Consider the following 16262-nt stretch of genomic DNA (forward strand, 5'->3'; position numbering starts at 1 on the left):
ACAATGGTGGTGGCAGCAGCATCCAACATTTCTGCAGAGCAGATAACGTTTTGCAACTAAGTAGTACAACATGACTATGAGCACAAAAATAAGAAGAATTTGGTTCTTTAAAGCAGAAAAATTTTGAAAAGAATAGCTATTTAAAATGATAGAATTATCAGAATAAATGAGATGATAGTCCCTAGATGCTAGTTTGTTATGTGCCTGGTATTCCATATTCAAGTAGGATAGTAGAGACCTAATGCCTGCAGAGACTAGAAGCTTGGCCAGATGTAACAGAGAGAGATAGATGGATATGGTTAACATCAAAATAAAAGAACAGGTTCCCTCTGAGGCTCCAGTGCAAGAACAATATATTTAAGGTGCTTAACTTCATTTAAATCAGTAGAATTATTACTATTATAAGAATAGATGATGTACTATGAGTAGTGACCAATAGATCTGTTGTTCAGTGCAAAGTATAATAACTACTCAAAAAATCAGTCCTAAGCTTTCAATTTTTCTAGTAATGCAACATTTTAGTGCTTATTCTAAATTTGATAATAATTCTGGGTAGAAAATATGCACTTGGAATGCAATCCAGGATTAGCTTCTTGATTTTTGTTTAAATATAGAAATAGAGTAGGTACTTCAGTGATAGCTGTGAAACCCAAATCCCTCTCTTTAAAGAATCTGAAATCTAAGGACACAACAGGAGGAGGAGGAAAAGAGTATCAAAAAGGAAAGTAGTGTAGCTGATCATTGACAATTTCTGTGAGGTCATATTACTCATTTTACTAGTATATTTTTGTTTTGCTTGCTTTTTCCCCACAAATCTAAGTGCAAGTTTTTTTCTTCCTTCATTACCAATGTTAAAAATTAATTTTGATCATAATACTTACAGCTTGTTGAGTATTCTAATTAATATGTCTATATGCTCCCTTTTCTGAAGAGATTCTTGCTCGACTTTCGGGACAACTTTGATCTTTTTAAGATAACTACCTATATCATGACATTTTTCATCCACTGGTTGACCAGATAGTTTTGGTATCCTAAAACACAAGAGAGAGTTTTATAAGATATATGTTGCATGCACTTAGAACAATACTGCTATATGTGTATATATATGTATACACACATACACTTTAGGCAGCCAAAAGCCCTTCTTTATTTAAAGTTTTTAAAGCGATTCTAATAAAATAAAAAAAAAAAATAAAATGTCACCCATGAAAGCAAGAAGTGTACATTTGACAAAAAAGATGTCTACATTTTTAACAAGATTTGTAGTTTCTCTCTTAATGAGTCAGCAGTTTGGAATATATGTACAATTCTCTTTTGTGTGAAAGTAACAGTGGAACAAAACCAGCCAACTTTTGCCCAAGGCAGCTATTTTCACCTTTGTCTATTCCAGGAGCAGCTTATAGGCAAGCTTTGTCCCTTACAGTGCAATGTGACTTGTGCATGGGTTTAAAAAACTACAATAATTTGAATTCAAAATGTTGATGGTATGTTTACTAGCTAAATTGTGTAGGCATATGAAATCAGCTGCCTTATAGAAAGTTTTATCAGTGAGTGTTATTCAGAGGTTGTCTTGTTAGTATTCCCCTCCAGTTATCAGACCAAAATGATGCATCTATTTTATCTTTTATATGACCACAATTATTTTCATTGCTTCTCTTCCTATCGACATTGTGTGATAGAAGAAGAGATTTGGCTTTAATCTCTATTTTGGACTATATGGCTTGCTTCACTGTGGACCTCACAGATACTTAGTTATCTAGCCGCTCAGGGCTCCCTCAGCTCTAATTTCAAGATATCCCTTCAGGCATCTTGTGTAAAAGTTAAGACACTGGTCATTTCCAGGGCCAGAACAGCCTGTCATTCCGGCTGCCTGAAAACAGGGTTCATGGTAATGAACAGTAAATCCATTTTATCAAGAATGGAAAAATGTGGGTTTCACATTGCAATTCCTATTACAATGAAAAAAAAATCTCAAAACAAAAGGGATAGTGTAGTGGTTATCACATCTGCTTTACATGCTGAAGGTCCTGGGTTCAAGCCCCAGCAGAACCAGTAGCAGGAAATCTTTGGGAGGTTGGACTAGATGATCTCCAGAGGTCCCTTCCAACCTTGCTGATTCTGTGATCTATATAAAACAGAACTATTTGCAGAACTGGGAAAAAAATGGGCAGAGAAGGTCAGATCCTTTAAGACAGGTGATACTATTACAAAAACAGCCCCTACTGTTCAACCAGACTAAGTGTGCGCAGTGTTCTGGGGTTTCAGTGCAGAGTAGGCACCAAAATAACACTTTGGAGAAAAGTGCATATTTAGCTCACCTTTTCCTCTCTTTGTTTTCCTCTATCAGCTACTTACAAAAGGTGCCTTAAAAAGGTTTTAGTAAAGTGGAATCATGTTTTTGTGTGCTGGGGAGAAGCTAACGCTGTTTCTCAAATAAACTTAGTCCTCACAATTTAGGTAGATTTCACAGTTCATTCACAAAATAAAAGCCAGTGAGTGAAAGTGGATAACAAGTTCTGATTCCTTCCTAAGAATCGTGGCAACATGGGTTTCTTGAGCACCTTGTGAGACATGCAATATAAATAACGCTAACTACAAAATTCAGTACTGAACTTAAGTTTCCCTAATATTTCTAGCCACATGGATGCACACTTCTAATTCAGCTTATTATGGGAAGCAGAGAAAAGTTATGATTTTGCACATGTCAAAGTTTGTTAATCTTTAGTTTTAGTCGCTGCTCATTGAGGTACGCAGGCCTGATTCTGCAGCACCTTGGACACTGTGCTGAACAGATCTAGTGCGATGCACTCCCAAGTTACATCTGCTTTGCACCATGTAAAATGACAGAAGCGTCTAGAAAATAAAAGAACCAGTTTCAATATTCACCCATAAGTGTTTATATCAACTCACTTTGAACTAAATCTTTTCTTCATGGTTATAATTGTCTTTTTCAAACATGTCAGTGGCTGCACAGTAAATCACACTCACGAGTTCTCAAGCATATCAGATTCTCCAGACACAGTTTTATTCTCAGATTTCTATTCATTTTACATTTGCATCTAAATATTGATAATAAAACTCTGCAAATGGAAGTGGTCTCCCTCAGCTTTATAATTTGTCATTGGTATTAAATAGCTACAGGGAGGCAAGGCCTAAAGGTCTTATTCAATTACAGTGAGTTATCAAAGGATGGTCTCTGTACCTTCTTAAAGAGCTGATTGTGTAACGTCTGCCAGAACTGTGAAGAGAATTACACAAAAAAGTGTATTTTCTGTTGTCATGTAGAATCTAATAGATGATATAGTGACATTTGAATCTGATTTATGTGAATTAGATTCCTTTCAAGAATTGTCAACATATTTTACTCTTTTTTTACAGAATTAAATTATATAATTTTGAAAGGTTTCCTTTTTTGCTTAAAATAACATTTAACTTTCTCTCTAAGACCATGATATAGCCTTCAAAATACATAAAAATACATCTTTTCTTGTAAAAAGCAATAGCTAAGAATATTAGCTAAGAAAATATCACTGTTTATAACATTACTATATTAACAATGAGTTGCATTAAATCATAATTTTAAAAGAGGAAAAGTAGAAACTTCACAGTTTTTTTTTTTTTCACTTGCCCATAGGAAATGGCAAATTAGAGCAACAGCCAGTAGAAAGATATTAAAAAATGTAGATTCCTGATCAAATTTTAAAAAATGAAAAAAAAAAGATTTAAAGTTATCAGATAGAGGTATACAGAGAAGCTCCTTTCTGTAATAGTTTAGAATAGATTAAAAAGGCATAGTTCTGGGAATCAGAATGCAAAAAAGCCTCAAAGGCTGCTGCTCTGTTTTTTCTTTCAAAGACTGAACTGAACATGCCACAAGTTTATCTGTTGTTCTTGCTCTTAGTATTTCCTATGGGCTAATTAAAAGAGAATGTCATTTTACAGCTGGCTTATGTGCCCTCGTTAATTTTTGTTATGATTTTCCCCTTTTCTACTTTTTTTCTAATGGCTTGACATAATTGTCACTTCTGCATCGACTGCATTTCAGAATTGAAAAACAAAAAAAAATGTAATTAGGTATTTATGTATTCATTCTGGCCTTTCTGTTATTCCTCTCCTCCCTTGTTTCTCTTTTAGCCATGACCTTTACCCGTCTTCCAATTTAACAAACCATAGCTTGCACTAAAACTCCTCCCTTAGAGAAGATACTCTATTTTCTCTCACTTGGGAAATAGTCTGCTCCCATATTTATTTCCTATATTACTGTTGTTAATCTCCTTTTAAAAAAAAAATGCAAGGGGGTTCCAACACAATTTGTGTTTCACTTGATGTAGATATGCCAGAGGAAGTCATTTGCACATACGTGAGGAATAGAATGGAATGTAATAACTACAGAAGATAAAAATTTCAGCGGGCTGAATGAAAGCTATGGAAGCCCCAGGAAAATGCATCTCCATTTTTAAATTATTAGTTAAATTAAATCCTAATAAAAAGTCATTGATGATAAGGAAATTATCACCTATTGATGTTATGATCATATCAGAATTAAATTTTACCTTCATTATAGTCTCCTCAAAGCTTTGCAATTCTTAATGAGGAGATACTCACCAACGTAATAGCTCCCTCATCAACATTTCCTTGGTTCGACAGCACCCTATTCTGGCTTAGACCATACTATTTCCAAATGGTCCAAAAAATACCATTTGTACTATATCAGATAAGAGTGTTCCTTTTCAGTAAAAACTAGGAGTTTTACCAGTGTAAGGGCAGAATTATAATTACATTGCAAAAAGGTCCTTTCATACAGAAAATTCTGACACTGCTGCATGTTACCAAGTACAATGGGATTCCTATAGGCAGCAACTTTTTCTAGCATCTGTAACATTAGTGGGTTTCTGAGATAGTCAAAGGATTAAAATTAATGTAGTCTGTTAAATAGCATTGAAAATATCTATCATGTGATACTGAGGAAGAAATCAGCAGCTGAAAAAGAAATAATAATCAATAATAGAATTCAAATTAGTCAGTGGCCCTGAGCATTTTGAGCAAATAGGGCTTTTATTAAATCCAGGCCATCTTTCTGTTCACGAATCGTCCATGCACAGGCTGTATTTAAGATCCAGTATTTTTTTCAGAATACAGTGTTTTATGTGAACAGATTGCACAACTGACAAACTATTTGTGATTTGTTCCCTTATAAGCAAGCCTTTGAGCAATACACAGCACAAAATGCACGTGATAGTAACTCTGAGAATGGCTTGCTTCCACACGATATCACACGATAATGTTTCTGCTCCGCTACTGATTGACACAAGCGTTTCCCATGGGAGGACTAAACGAACAACAGGGGTTTGATTTTGAGAGAATCTGGGTAGGAACAATGCAGAGGGACAAATCACAAGTCGTGCTAATTTCACTGAAATTCCTTCTCTCTGTCCACACGCGTGGATCCCAGATACCAAAAATTACCCTGTGTTCCTTCCTTTTCCCTGAGGGAGGGAAAGAGATAGCCCATTAGCCGTGAAAATGTCTAAAACTGCAGTCAGGTTTGTGGAGCGTTGCTTGCAGCTCCCCTTCCGAGACACCTCAGGTTAAGCCTGGCAGTCACAAGGCGCCGTGGAAGATGTGAGGCTCAAATCAGCTGTAAATGGTTAAAGCGAGGGCCTCACAGATAGCTAAGAGATATATTCTTCAGGGTATGGTTGTTGTGCCTGTCAATAAAGTGCGTTGGGAACTCCAGAGTGTAAAAAGCTGCATTGCACATCTTTTTTTCTTCCAACAGCTTACTCCAAGTCCCGTGGGCAGATAATTATAACTCAAGGAAATCTGGAAGGTGTGTGGCTATTAGTAGCAGGAGAACATGAGATCAGGCAGAGTAACGTGGAGGAAGCCAGTGAATCAACAATAAATCTCTGCACAGGAATGATATGTTCCACACACAAAATAAATACATAAAATAATCTGCCTGGCAATGATCCTATTTGTATGCTGCCATTATTTCACATCATTTTTCACAAGAAAGCAAAATATTTGATATGTGAGAGATGAGGAAGGTGGGAGAGAGGGCAAACAGGGATAAGTCAGTGAACACAAGCTTCAACATTTGGAAGTTGGCACTAATAGGCAAACAAAAACTGCTAGCAGCAGTGAGAGTCTGGGTGTCAGAAATGTTTGTCTCTCACTCTCGCGAAAGCCTCTTTCTGTGAAATTCAATTACACAATTAAAGTCATCTGGGTTTTCTGCACATGTAAGATCCATAAACCGCTGAGTAGACCAGCTCTGTTTTGTAACTTTATACTCTACAAACTCTGGTTTAGAAATTGCCTCGAGTCCAGTGGACCTCTGATATATGACTGGAGCCCCTAAAAGCTGGTGAATAAAGAGCCTCCTCTTATGTACCTTCCAGTATATATGACCTGTACTGGGAAATTTATGCGCTCTTTGAAGCATCTGCACGTGGCTGTGGAAAAGGGCAACAAATGTATTAGCTTGCATAGCAGTGTCACATTAACACCTTTGCTAAGGCAAGACTCACTTGGGAGAAAAGCAAGCTGTGACACTTACATATGAGATGAAGATTATTCTGCTACTGCTGTCAAAAAGAGTAAGCATTTAATTTATGGGCCTCTATTCAACTATATGTCCCCTTGGTACCAGGACTTTGCCTATATGATTGCAACACGTGTGATTTTTTTATGTACACAGGGAAGAGAGCAGCAGGATTGATATGCACAAGAGATCTGCAATTCAGCTTATTCAATTTATAAATTTTGCTGCCTATCTGTAATGCCATCACCACTTACACACAAGTACAAGTGTCAGCTGCACTTAACACAAAAAGAGTCCCAAGTGCAATGTACAGGGATCGCAGCTGGAAAGTTGCTCAAAGCCTTTGTGTGGGAGGGAAGAATGATGGGAACCTAAAGGCACACAGAACTTTCTAAAGACTGCTTGCAGAGGTGGCACTGATTTAACCCAAGCTCAAATACAGAATCACATTTAAATTTAGAATGGCTTATTTCCATTCAACTTGCATTTATATCCAAATCCACCTAAGATAAGACCAAGATAATGGTCCAAACAGCCTTCCAGTTCTTCTATAACTGAACCAGTTAAGAAGCTCACCATTATTTTAAAAGGTCAAGGCTAGTAAGGCTTCTAACAACAAAGGCTTTTTATTATAGCAAGGACACAGTTTCCTGAAAGTTGGACTTAACTTTCCAGTATTTCTGAAAGACCTTTCAAGACCAGATATCTTTGATTATTACTATTTCATTTTGATTAAGCAGCTAGCAATTCAGATTCTCATTTAAGCAAACCAATGTTTATGGCTCTACACTAATTCACACACTGCCAAAATCATGATTTTACAGCTAAAATAAAAAAAAAAAAAAGCTCAAATTCTAAAACTAGTGCAAAAATTTTTAGCTGAATAAAATTGAGACTCCACAACCTCTCTGGACAACCTGTTCCAGTGCCCCATCACTAATCCCAGTGAAGAAATTCCCCCTCAGAGTTAGGCAGAACTTCCTGTGCTTCAATTTCTGCCCATTGCCTCTTGTCCTGTCACAGGGGACAACTGAAAAGAGTTTGTCCCCGTCCCCTTGACACCCTCCCTTCAGGTACTTGTACACATTGATCAGATCCCCCCTCAGTCTTCTCTTCCCCAGGCTGAAGAGGCCCAGCTCTCGCAGCCGTTCCTCACAGGGCAGGTGCTCCAGCCCTCTGATCATCCTCGTAGCCCTATGCTGTACTCTCTCCAGTAACTCCATGTCCCTCTTGTACTGGGGAGCCCAGAACCGGACACAGCACTCCAGATGAGGCTTCACCAGGGCTGAGTAGAGGGGCAGGATCACCTCCCTCAACCTGCTGGCAACACTCTTCCTAATGCACCCCAGGAGACCAATGGCCTTCTTGGCCACATGGGCACATTGCTGGCTCATGGTCAACTTGTCATCCACCAGCACTCCCAGGTCCTTCTCTGCAGAGCTGCTCTCCAGAAGGTCAGCCCCCAGCTTGTACTGGTGCATGGGGTTATTCCTCCCTAGGTGCAGGACTCTGCACTTGACCTTGTTGAACCTCAGGAGGTTCCTCTCCGTCCAGCTCTCCAGCCTGGCCAGGTCTCTCTGGATGGCAGCACAGCCCTCAGGTGTGTCAGCCACTCCTCCCAGCTTGGTATCATCAGCAAACTTGCTGAGGAGGCACTCTGTCCCCTCATCCAGGTCACTGATGAAGAAGTTGAACAGGATGGGACCCAGTACTGAGCCCTGGGGGACACCACTATCCCCAGGCCTCCAACTAAGATTCCTTGCTTGTGAGATTGTTTTACTGGGAACTTTGTCACTGTGCTATGAGAGAGAGGGTCAGAAGATTCAAATTCTGGCAGAACACAAGAAGCAACTTAATAAGAAGTCAAAAAGCTAGTTTCCCATTTCCATTCTCTCTAGGCTCTCTGATAAATTAAGGTTGTTCTACCTTTAATTCTTAGTAAATTCTGTTCTTTTTGACTGAATTCCATAATATTTTTGGGGAAAATTTTTAAAAAATGCAGAAAAAAATGTTGCAAACCGAAGGACCGTGCAAACCTTTTCCATTTAATATGAAAGCATCTCTTTTCTGGCAAAGTGCATGACAGCTTGTCTCCATTATTATTTCTGTATCCAATAAGCTACTCTTCCTTCCTCAGTCTGAGAAGCTTTATCTGAGCATTACCTCTATATTTTCTTTATTCTCTAGGGTATAAAACTTAACAGAGTTTGACTTGTATTTTTGGCAACATTTGAGCTTTTTCATTAGGCTCATCTATATTCCTCAGAGAAAACTAAAAGAAAAAAAGAATATTTGAAGAAGAAAAAAGATGTAGCCAAACATGATTCTTCATCAAGCAATAAACTAAGTCATTACTATGTATGCACTTCTTTCTTTATGCCTTATATCCTGTAGTAAATATATGTGTATAAGCTTATTAGGTTATACATCTTCAGTTCATTTGTAAGCTAAACTACACAGGATATACAGTGATGATTTAAAGGGTCATTTAGAATATATTTCAAAATGAGTTTTCAGTCCATCAGCAAGAATGAAAGCTTTAGCTCCAAAATATATGAATATACGTTTCTTCCATTTGAAGCTTGGAGAAAATCACCAATTTTTTGATCTATATTTTTTCTTGTAAGAAAAAAAATGAATGCTGTAATTTATTGAATGGCTCTCTGAAAGAGAAGAGATTGATTGTCTATGACTACCACAAAGTCCTGTCACTGTAAACATTGGAATAAATTATATTTAAATAATACATTTTCATGAAGGAATACATACTGTCATATAACCGTCTTCCTCTAAGACCTTTCTGTTTGCTCAAGGATATTGACTGGGGGGATTATCGCTAAATATATAGTGTATTTCAATTGTTCCTTAGGACTAGAAATTGAAAACAGTTAATGCCATGTTCCTCTGTATCTCCTAACATACCTTAACACTTTAAAAGTGTTAATATAATCCCAGACTTCTCCTTCCAGAGTCCTGACACTGCAACAGTAGGCTCTATACCATTTAAAAAATTTTGGGGAAATCACAGTAGTCTTCCTTGTGGCTTTTACTAGCTTAAGTCTGTAAGATTTGAGCTTGACTGGAGCTTATATACAGTGTGATGAAGATGTTCATGTCATATTTTTGGACTACTTAAAAAAAAATCCTCAGACATACGCTATGAAACTTTAAGACGCTCTGATGTAGTGGGAAATATTATTTAAACTGATAGGACTGACAAAGAGATAAGAGACAAAGAATCCTCCCAGGAATTTTGTTTTCAATTTTGAGTCAACTAAAACAGTGACAAGTCAAATGCTGATCCTCAGCATTCAAAGTTTCTTGCTCACTGTTGGCAGGAGAGACATGTCCCCCTGAGACACATTGCTTGTTGCTATTTGCATAGGACTCAGTAGAAGTTATACTGATGGGGGCTTCTAGATCTGTCTTCACTGCATGCATCAGTACCTTATAAGAATCCGCAAAACATCAAACCTTTTGCTATAACTAAAAGCAGTATGTTTGTGTGAGAACCTGGAACACTTAGCCCCAAGAAAAAGGGCTAATTATCCCTAGCAGAGAGTGCACTAATAATTTTTACTTCTGTGGCCTAGGAAAGAGTCCCTGTGCAGTGGCGCGTGCACCCTCTCCACGGCACTGTAAACTTACTGGTGGAGTCATTAGAAGTCAGCAGTGATAAAGTAAGAGAGTTCCACGCCGAGTGATGTTGCTTTCCAGCCCATTTCCTACCTCGGATGCAGAAGGCTGGAACTCCTCTTCCAAATTTTGATTCAAATAGTTTTAAAGGGCTTTTTTTGGATCCGATCCAATTACAACGATTTTACACTATCAGTGAGACATTAAAGAAGTGAACTTAGAATTAGCTGTAAAAGCTAGAAGAAAGGAGGGAAGAAAGGAGAGGAAACTCACAAGCAGGTGAATGACTCTCAAGCCTGCAGTAAGACACTGGATCCCCTTTGCTGGCCCAGAGGCTACTGAGCAGGAGCGGGCTATGGAACATCATTTTCTCTGTCTCAGAGATTTAAATGTTATGAAACAGCAGCTCCAAAGGGACAAGATCAAGAGTACTTCATCCTAAATACTATATAAACTATCAAATAGGAGGCAGAGGAAAAAAGTTAACTCAGATCTCTCTCTTCCTGGATGGATGCCACAACCACTAGAATACTTCATAAATGAGATGACATCCTCTTCTTTCATCTTTGGTGGTCTCTTGAAAGAAAGGATTGACTGATGTGTGTTTATTTAAGAGACATCTTAAGATTCACAGCCCTGAAGCCTTTCCTGGAATTAAATGCCTAAATGCTTCCTACAGTAAACCTCCTAACTCTTAGGAAGGGTGAAAATGATGGGATGTGCATCTCTTCAGCACTTCCTATGAGCTATTTGCTTGGTGTATTAAAAAAGGCTTTTCATCTTCAGCCTTTAACTCAGGCTTATAAATTCCTCTTGGCAGAATTTCCCAGTTCCATTCAAGCACTCTGTAAGCTCTTTTGTCCCCCTTTCTTCAGGCTGATGAAGGTCTGGTAAAACATCCTCCATCAGGTTAACAAAGTGATCCAGCTGACTGATTTTCCATTAATCTTGTCCTGCGCTGAAGCATAGAGCTTTCCTCAACATGAGAGCCAGCACAAAACTTTAATAAGACAACTGTAGCAAACTAAATGCATTATGTATGAAAAAATATCGTATTAACCACAGATTCAAACTGTCTTGCTTTCTACCTCCCTGACCTTTTGAGATGTTTTTTGGTATATTTAAAGTCCATCTAAATGAGGAATGCCTCACTTAGGTTTCCAGGCTTGCCTTGCGTCTCTGAATGAGATCTTAAAAGAGCCAACTGTCTTCTCATATATTATGCAATGTTTTATTAAGTGAGATCTTGTACTGGTCACACCTTTATTGCAGTGATTTTACATGCTGCACACACATATATTTTAGGAATCAGAAATAAAGTCAGAATACATTAGTGCTTTCAAAAGATGCCCATCTCATTAGATAGGAATTTTAGAAGGGGGAGGAAATGTTTGAGGCAGGGAATCTTGAAAGATGTGCTTACATAAAGCAAAAGGGTGAACTGCCCCAGCTAAGCAGTTGTAAATTAGCATAAGCAAACTGGGGTTGCACATAGTTAAGATCTTGCATTCTAACGTTAACAGTCCCAGAAGAAAACAATCACAGATTGCCTCAGAGCAGGAGCAGGAGCTCCTTCAGTAGCAGGAGAATCTAAATATGCAAAGCTCAGACTGCTTTGTTCAGCGCTGTTGCTGCAGGGCTCTTGCCTATAATCTAGCAATTACAATATTTGCCTAGTAGTATGAACAATTCCCTACGCAGCACTCTGCAGCTTAACCTGATGCAAACAAGCTGAAGTCACCAGGCCAAATTCTGTTTTCAGATACACACGGCATAATCCTACTGATACCTATAAGTAATTCTTTCCAAAGGAAAAAGGAGAGCTCAAGCCACAGGTTTGGATCCCAGTGTCCATCAGTGATAATGAAGTTGAGATAGAGAGAAACAAAGAAAATTATTTCCTTCACCTTCTATAAACATGTAGAGAAAATTAACATGGTAAGGGCAAAAATTACAGTACTTAATTGTTTCAATACAGCTTGTACACATCTTAGAGCTATATAAGAAAAATGCATGAAAAAAAGAGCAAGATTTGTAGCTCTCCTTGGAGGGTCTGCAGTCTATAAATCAAGGAATAATTTGATCAATGACCTCGAAATGTATTTTTTTTTCAACTGTGGTAGTATAATACTGATAATCTTTGTTTCACTTGTGTTTTATAGAGCTTGTGTGAGAGACCACAAAAGGATGTAAATTACTAAAAACATGGGCAGAAGTAAAAGTAATTCATGTTATTTCAAGTCACCAAAGGTAAATGCTCCTATGAAGCGTATTTTTTTTTTTATTCAAAGCTAAAGCTTTTACAACAGAATTATCAGCCTGTGAGGACACTGGTTCATCACAGAACTACCAAAATAACTTTTTACACAGCTGTCTTAAGAATGATTAAGATAAAAATTTTAAAATAGGAATTCACTACAACTATGTTTTATCACATTACGTATTTTCCTTACAAAATGAAAATTTTGGCAAACTTGCAGTCTCTAGAGTTATCTCTTAGAAGATAATTAGATTTTTTTTGTTGTTTGGTTACTCAGAAGGACATTGGCTCTTCTATTAGTAATTATTATCAAAACTAATTTAAAATACTTGCAGAATGTTTTCAGAATTCATCTTCATTGCATCTTTACAATGGGCAAAGTTTTATACTCTGTGCTAAGTATAATACATTCCTGCTCCACTGATGTTTTAATGACAACTGAAAAGTTTGTATCTTCAGCTATGTCAGACTTGGACCGTGATTCATCCCAGAAGTGCAGGAAGTCTGTTCTGATTTCTTTAACAAATTTTAAGAGTTTCTGGAAGACCATTAATTTTAAAAGTATTTTGTTTAAAGTATGACCAAAATGACCATCAGGAATAGCAAATAAATGGTACCAACCTCTATTCAGTTTTAAAAGTATAAGACCTACTCCCAAGTTCCCATTTTCTTTCTTTCTGCATATGTGTATAACACAAACAGATTCACTTTTACAGCTTGGTTGAAGAATTTTCATCAAAATATTTCTCTTTGGAAAAACTGATTTTTCACCTAATAGAAAAATATTAACCATTCTAGTGTACAAGCCACTGAACATAAAGTACTACGTAGGTGTAAAGCAGGTTATATCCCTACATTTCATCTTTTTTCTAGGAAATGTTTACAAAAACAAAGATTCCATTGAGGAAAAAAAAATAAACTCCCCTAAAAAACAATCAAACCTATAAATAATCATGACCAAGTAGGCCAAATGCCCATCAAGAGTGACTGTTTCAGTAAGCCTCAAACTTCTGGGACCAAACCACCACTCTGTGCCTACCACTGCAGGAGCTCTGGGCACTACGCAGAGATCTCAAAGGGGAAAGGCACAACTGGCAGCCCCTGCTCTGTTCCAGAGAGAGATGGGATACTTTTGGTTCCTGCCCAGTGTCCACAGTGTTTCTCCCACAGAGAAATTTGTTTGTGTTGGCCTTGAACGAGGAATCACAGACGCAATTTTTACCTTCACCTTTTACCACTAAGTGAAGCTTCCCACTCTCCTCTGGCTCTTAGTCAGATGGTTGCAGAAACCCTTCTGCTTCTCAAATACCTTAAAGTGAGGTTTTCTGAGGTGGCAAAAGCAACAACATATCACTGTGCCTCAGTCAGCTACTGTAAATATGGCCCCTGGGACAACAACTGCTTGGAAATAACTCTTGACCCCTGATCAAGAAGGCTCAGGGCCAGGAGCTTTATAACTGAGGCTCGTAGTATGGTGTGACTACAGACTGATGTATGCGTGTACACATATATGTATTTGCTCATCAACAACATATTTTCTGTACTCTTCACATTTTTGTGAATAAAATGAGATAGATAAAATAACAGCAGCCATGCTCTTTCAATCTTCTCTTTCCCTCATGAATCCAGCTTCACATTGAGCAGTGGGTATGTGCAACCAAAAATGTTTTGAAAGGTTGGACAAATGTACTTCTTAGCAATAAACAGATGTTTCTGCTCATGCAGAAAATGAATTTAGCACTAGCTACTAATCTTTGTCTCCTGCAGCTGCTCCATCATATGCAGTAGTAAAGCTTGACCTGATAATATCTTGTGCTTTTCTTTCTTAATCTCTCTCAAAAATAACAAGAAAAGAAACTTCATTCCACTCAGAAAAAAAAATCAAGAGGCTATATATTACCTTTTGAGATGTGCTTCAGGAATTCTTGGCAATACACTCTTTTCTTTGCGGAACACTTTAGGATAAAGTTCAATAAACTTTTGATGAGCTCCTTCATTGATACATGGATCATTCCTAAAAAAAATGAAAATATAAAACATACATCCTAAAAAATAAGCCTTAGATATAATGGAACCAAAAAGGTCAAGTTCTATTTTTCCAGAGGAAACAAAACTACTGTCTTAGGAGTGTCGTTCTCATAATAATGTTGAATAAGGATTTGCAGAGAACCTTCCAAATACTAGCAAAAACAAAAATCGTTTTTCATGCAAAGCTTAAAATAAGAATCTATCTGGCATACAGAGAGAAATTCTTCTATGAGAATTTTCTCTCTGGACCTGCACAGAAAATGGTATCCTTCCTCTTCAGTTTTGCTTCTGTAGTTTGAGCAATATCAGCTTGTTTAGAACTCCCAAATACTCTCCCATTAAAGCTTTTCAGAGGCAGCCTTTACCAGGGCATGGAAGAAACCAGGAATAACAGCGTCCATCTCTCATGCAAGCAGCTACATACAATTGTTTGTGACCATCTATGAACAATGCCAGAAGTTCTTGTCTCCAACTAGAGTTCATGCACACAGATGACTATCAGATGTCAGCAGTGCAAGTCTACAGTTATGCTGCATGGTTATGGCAGCCACAGAGATGGAAATAACCCTGGGAAAGTACTGAAAAAAAATTATTAAAAAAATGATGATATACATCATAAGGGAATTTACAGGATTGCAGGTCACTTAGCAGATCAACGCCAACCATGAATTGAAGATTCTGCTATGTCAGTCTGTTTTGAAAAAAGTTTTGGTGTTTCTGAAAAACATTTTTATTTTTTAACAGTTTAACCAGTTGGTATAATACAAAGCATTGAGATATTGCCTCTGCTATATATACAAGGATTCATCTTTTCCGGTTACTTTTGAGGAGAGGTGCTACTACTTATAACAGACAAATGAAAACTCCCTTCACACAAGTAATATAATAATTAAATTTATTTACCTATGCATATAGATATACAGTTTAAAAAGTTATGCTCATAATAAGGAAATGTCATTAACACAGTATCCAGCTCTGCTGAAGTCGGTGAAGGCTTGCCTATTATTTTAAATAAACAAACAAAAAAAAATCTAAGATCATCTGGGAGGTAAAGTTATAAATAACTTCTACAGGCAAGGTAGGATATTCATTCTTCTTTCTTTACATGCTGTGAACATAAATCTCCCTTCAAATTCATTAGATATGGAAATAGTTATCTAAAGCACATACATATCTTATTGAAAGAGTCAAAGAAAATGAAAATGTCTGCTTTCCACTTTATTAAAAAAAAGGCAGCAAATGCACCTTGATATGCTTTTAACCCATTTTTCAAACATTTCAATATATCTATAGCTAAATTATCTCAACTAGGTGCTATTTTGAGGAAATTTTTCTTTGCATTTTTCAGAAATGCATTTCTGAAATATTCCCAATTAAAAGATTATTGCCACCAATAAAATACTCAGATTCAGCTTGAAATTCATTCTAGATCGCCATTCTTTTTCCAAAATATTTACTTTTGAATGTACATGTATTATTAAACATTTTCTCAGTTTGTCACAGAAGAACAGAGTCATGTATGCTTCTCACATTCCTTATTGTGGAGTGGCCACTTTCTTTTCCATGTATAAGGGGACAACTCCACAAGTGAAAGTAGTTGCACCCATTCAATTTCAGGTGTCACTTTGGTATTCAGTGCTGTTATATAGACACACATGCACAAGGAGGCAATCTTAAGGATTCAGGCTCAGTCGTGGATTTTAGTTGTCTCTTCTCTACAGATATTTGAAGTTCAAAACCACAATTTGCAATCAATTCATCATCATAAGTATTACAATTAATTACATCTTT

The 16262-nt window shown here is 37.2% G+C and overlaps 1 non-coding gene across 1 annotated transcript; it reads left to right on the forward strand.

The window, feature by feature from the left end:
* Positions 1-1983: 1983 nt before the first annotated feature.
* Positions 1984-2052, forward strand: TRNAV-UAC (transfer RNA valine (anticodon UAC)). The gene has a single exon. It is a non-coding gene; the product is annotated as a tRNA-Val (tRNA).
* Positions 2053-16262: the final 14210 nt, after the last annotated feature.

This window comes from Rhea pennata, chromosome 2, assembly GCF_028389875.1.
Source record: "Rhea pennata isolate bPtePen1 chromosome 2, bPtePen1.pri, whole genome shotgun sequence".
NCBI lineage: Eukaryota > Metazoa > Chordata > Aves > Rheiformes > Rheidae > Rhea > Rhea pennata.